Consider the following 6,094-nt stretch of genomic DNA (forward strand, 5'->3'; position numbering starts at 1 on the left):
GAAGACTCGAGTCAAAGTCAAAAAGAATTGGCACGATCATTGGGAGTGGACAATACTTTGAATCATAAATGTATAACCAGTTTTTTACAATAAAGCCTCGAATTTCGGGAAAAAAACGGCGGAAGCAAAGTTGTACACCTAATAAAACAAGCGTTATCCGACCTGTGCGCAATATTGGACAATTTCGCGCGTCAATAAAAAAATCAACGTTTATCAAAGGTCCTTTTTCATTGCAAATTTCACCGCCAACAAAGTATTTTGCTTGGTTTTCGAAATATTTGAGAAAATGTAAGAGAAGTCGCGTATTTTGTTTATGATATTGTTAATAACTTTCTATTCCCCGTCGATTTTACGAAGCAAAATTAATCCCAGCACCTCAAACCAAAGCGATTTGTGTGATTGCAACCTGGGAAGACTAATTGGAGAGTTAACCCTCTAAATTTAATCTAATATGACTGGCCTAACAGTTTTTTATGAACGAATAAAAATTTTTGATATCAAAAAAGTTTACCCGTACACGAACGTTCGTGCGAATAAAACATTCGCGCAAAAATGCTCAAGTCAGTACGCACCTTTAGAGATTCATCTGATGCGATGAGCAATTAAAATACCACTCAAATGTTTAAAATAGAATTGCAAATATCTTCAAGCAGACACATGTGCCAGTAAAACAAATTTTTGCGAACTGATACTAAAAATGTGAGGCGCCTATATTTATAACTGCAAATCGCAGATTAATTCCGAAGGTCACAGTTAGCTATTCAAAGGTTAATTTATTAATATATGATATGAAGAAAGCAAAATTTTTCATAGATTTGAAATCGTTAGATGATTCTATATGCCAGTGCTTCATACTTCTAGTAATAGTATACAAACATGCTCTATCATTCGCATAACGCAATATCTGACCGTCAATTTTATTTCATTTCAATGAAATGTATAATGAAACAAAACGAGATATAGGATATTATAAAGATCAATGTGTTTAAATATATGAATTTTAATTATATTAAATTTCAACTGCATGTTTACTTTTATTTTTTATCCCGTAGAATTTTATAAAAATCATAGGTATTCTCCTATCGACGAATTTCTTTCGCCAATACAAATAATTTGCAATAAATATTAATCAATTGGTTCATATCTCTTTTAAATTGATATCAAGAGATACGATAGTGTCTCACACCAAGTCACGCGCAGTAATAGGGAGATACCCTGTATATCTACCATATACGCGAAACGGCCAATTGAAAGTATCTGTGAGATTTTCAGATTTCAATAATCGTTGAAGCGATCGAATTCTTACTAGCTTATAGTTTTACAATTTTAATTAATCTATAATTAATCTTAATTCTATAACGTTCAAAGTATACAAAGTATATATTATATAAGATCAACGAATAATAAATTGAATTTAAAATTATATTTAATTTATTTACATCAATAACTGCAACTGTAAATGTATTAAAGAATATATTAATTTTAGCATATTATTTAGTTTAGCAACGCCAAGTTCTTTTAATTAAAATTTTTTTATTTTTATTTGTTAATTTCTAACTTTTGTATAAATTTTTAATTTTTTGTACTAGTTTTTAAGTTTTAACTTTTTTATTAATTTTTCATTTTATGTTTTTTGTGTTCCGTATTATTGGATATATTCTTTCTTTTAATATTGGAAATAAATAAATTTTATATATATGTATAGCAACAAATTTTTATCTATATAGTTAGCACAACTTTTTAACATTATTATTTTTAATGCGGAAGGAAGGGCTTATTGAGAGCTTAGCGCCGTAATCATTGCGCGATTATAATTTGTTTGATATGTTTATTGTACGTTTCGGTCCAAGGGTTTGGACCTTCTTCAGCATCTATTACAATTATGATTAACAATATGTTATACATGGATCAATTCTTACAATTACAAATGCAAATAATTTTAACGTACGTGGTATGCGTATGTCGCTGGCGCCGAGAGCAATCCTATCGACTCACTTAATTTGGTCTTTTTTACGGTCCCTGCCGTGTATGACTTATTTCAAAGGGTTTATGTTGTTCGTAACCGTTCTGCATTGGTCGTACAGATCACCGCGAGCCACGAAATTCAAGACGCAACTGTTTTTCTGTTGACATCGTTGATTTACAAATTTACATTGTCTATATTGATTTCGGGTGATATTGTTGACCGCATTTGTTGTGTTGTTTGTTTGTAGATCGACTAATATTTATTAAAATTCAAACCTATCTAACGGATTTCTTATATTAGTGTATCGTTATATGCCTAATTATGTAAACGAGAGTATTTTAACAAACAATTAAAACCACTCACAACTTAATTAGAGTTCTGATATTAAATAAATTAATTTAAGTCGAATGACGTAAAATAAAAAAAATTAGTTTAGAATTATGTTTGTAATTAAATAAAGTTAAAGTCGTATGAAATAAAATAGGATCAAATTAATTTAGAGTTATGATTTTAAATAAATTAAGTTGAGTCATATGAGGTAAAATAAATAAAATAATTTTGAATTATGTTTTAAATAAATAAGTTAAAGTCGTATGAAGTGAAATAAATGAGTTAATTTAGACTTGAGATATTTAAATAAATTAAGTCGTGTGAAATAAAATTAATGAATTGGGTGGAGTATAATATTTTTAACTTAAAACTTTAATTTGAAATAAGTCATACAGGGCAGGGACCGTAAAAAAGACCAAATTAAGTGAGTCGACAGGATTGCTCTCGGCGCCAGCGACATACGCACACCACGTACGTTAAAATTATTTGCATTTGTAATTGTAAGAATTGATCCATGTATAACATATTGTTAATCATAATTGTAATAGATACTGAAGAAGGTCCAAACCCTTGGACCGAAACGTACAATAAACATATCAAACAAATTATAATCGCGCAATGATTACGGCGCTAAGCTCTCAATAAGCCCTTCCTTCCGCATTATATTTGGATATCAGAGCTTCATTTCACTAATATTATTATTTTTGTAAGAAATTAAAATATTTTGTATAACTGCTTTCGGTTAAAATATTGATATAATTTCTTATTTTCAGTTGACGAAATTTTTTGATATCATTATTTTTCTAGGATATATTTGTACAACTTTTCTTGATCAAAATCTTTTTATAAATTTTTATTTTCAATTATTTAAAATAACATTATTTTGTGCAGATTAAAATAACATCAGCGAAACACGAGAACGCACAGTCAAAGCCTGCATAATTTCAAGGTCTACTTAATATTCAAACACGTGTTTGCCACGCGAACTTCAATTTCCCAAATATATCATAGAAACTTTCGTGAATAGTTACGAAAGAACCCGCCGGCAATTCCACGATAACCGGTTTGTCGACCTATTAAACGCTTTATATATGCTTTTATTTGCATGTGTGATCGAAATCAGTTGTCATTATTAAGGCCATTGTGCGTGAAAAAATTCTGGACGTAATTATAAGGTCGTAAGCAAATCGACCAATACAATCAAGCATTCTAACAACGTAATAAGAATGTTTAATTGTGATTGAATGATTTACTTATAGCCTTATAACTAAAATTTTTTCACGTGCAATGACTTTTATTCTGTTTTCGTGCGTCAGCGATAGCAATTAGAAGGATCATTACTATAAACAACCATTTGATTGTCAAAGATATTATTAAGAAAAACAGGCAAGGAAGATAGAGAGACAAGCATCCAAGGCAACGTGTTGATGGAAATTTTTCCGCGTACATCTTGAAAGTATAAATGTGTTTTACAAAATTAGAGTATAAATTACATAAATAATAATGGTAAAAAGATAAAATAAACGATTAATATAATACATATAATCGGAGAGTAAAAGACTAATCATTATATTGGGAAAATAAAATAAAACGAAATATAGTTCTAAAGTTAAAACTAAATCATATTATCTCCAGGAACATGTTTGCTGCTCTTTGACAACACAGTCGCAGAGATTACGGAAGCGTCATCCGCTATGATGTCAGAGAAATCTGATTCCCAAAAAGTATCGAGTCCCCAAGAAGGCATGACCGTCTTAACAAAGACTTCTTCGATCTATCACAATCAATCAATCGCGGAAAAAGATAGACGTAATATGATTTGGCGAATCAAAAAAGTCATAATAAAAAAATGGATCGCATGACAGTATCAACGGTAACGATGCGAGTAAGGACGTAGAGGAAAACAATATGTCGCGTAAGTGACATGAAAAAGGACAAAAATATAATCACGGATGATTTAAAGATCATGAACTAGAGAATCGTGATCGAGAATTGACTACGGTGAGCGATATTCAGCACGAGGCTTTTTCAGAATCCAAAATAAATGCGAATGATTTAGGAACAACGGCATCCGAAGCGTTTGATCTAGAAAAAAATCGATAATAAGGAACACCATTTCGCTAATTCACGATACGCATGTGAACTACGAACATATTTACAGAACTTCATCGGAGAAGAAAGCAATAACTCCATCGACTAGTGAATCGCGCGAGAAAAATGATATAATAGTAAAATTTAAAAAAATTTAATTTAGATACTTTGCAATATAATAAATAATATCAAGCATAATTATAATAATTCTAAGCTATAATTAATCTTTTTCTGTATTTAAATACATTAAATTGAAAATATTAATTTGCCGATATTTTACTGATATCGGAGTACCCATTCGATCTGTCTCGAAGTTTTAAATTAAAGTATACGCACATTTTATGTTACATTCATACATAATATATTTTATAATATAAAATTTAAAAAAAGTATAAGTTTTTTGAAATGGTATGTGAATTTGCGTGTGCATTTTACGGTAAGATTATCAAAAACTAAATATTTTACGAGATATTTAATTTTTTATATCAAAATATGTCACATTAAAATATAAAATTACTCAAAAAGTACTTAATAAAAAAATACTTTATTATAGTGTTTTGGAAAGCTCTCGATGTCAGCTATAAGAATACTAAATAAAAAATGGGGGTTTCCATTTAAGATTTTAAAGTTGACCTTCACATGACCTTCAAATGATTTTCCAAGGTCAAATAATTGTCACCATCTTATGGCCCCCTTGAAGCCACACAACTTTTGTTTGAAACATTTTTCTCTTCCGGGCTTGGTTTTTGAGATATTCGACTGGATGTATTAAAATGGGCCACCCAGTATATATATATAGAATAGTATATTTAAAGACTATCTGAGATCTGAGATGCTCCTACAATGGCGGGATGTCCAATTTACATCCTACAAATAATTTCTTAAAAGAAACCAAGAAAAAATTTTAATATTCTCAATAACTAGAAATATTTTCTCCCAAAAAATTACATGAATTAAAAATTAATTAATAAAGTATATTCTTTCGTAACCATAATTTTTTGCATAAAAAAAGTCAATAGAAATGAATAAATTGGTTGTAATTTGAAATTGCTTTAAAAATAGAAATTTATCTATATACACATACAGTAGATATATTCATGTTCAATCTATTATTAAATTTTTTTAACGTTAAGACAATAATAATACTAATATTAATAAGATAAAAAAATCTTTTAACAAAGAGAAAAGAAAAAAAATATATCTTTTCTTCAAATATACTATGTTACGTCCAGACTCGGGGAAGGATGAGTCGACGGAAGGGCGTAACAACTATCTTTTATTATCCCGAAGTTAAAAAAAAATAAGATCAAAATCAATATGTATAAGTAAATAACCGTATATGTTAATAACGGTCGGAAGTTGGTCGCTCGCATACGTATTAGGTTAAAACTTTCTAAGATTTATCGCCGGAACGGTTGATGATTTAAATTTAAAAGAATAAGACATTCTTCGGAAAGTTTTGATTTAAATAAGAAACAAGACAAAAAGAAGGAAAAGAAAAATTATTCAATTAAACTTACTTTTTTAAATAGTAATTCAGAGGGATGGTGAATTGGTACGGTGTTTCGCTCTGTGTTTCATGTCGACAGCCTGATGTTCGATTCGTGGTTGGCCTGGAGATTATGCCAAGTAAGGACACTGGTGGCACAAGTGCCTAACTCGCGAATTACGGTGCAAAAGCACAGAGTAAGACTGCGTGAAGTTAAA

The sequence above is a fragment of the Polyergus mexicanus genome, unplaced genomic scaffold, assembly GCF_030449975.1.
Source record: "Polyergus mexicanus isolate NDT 795.1 unplaced genomic scaffold, iyPolMexi1.0 SCAF_25, whole genome shotgun sequence".
NCBI lineage: Eukaryota > Metazoa > Arthropoda > Insecta > Hymenoptera > Formicidae > Polyergus > Polyergus mexicanus.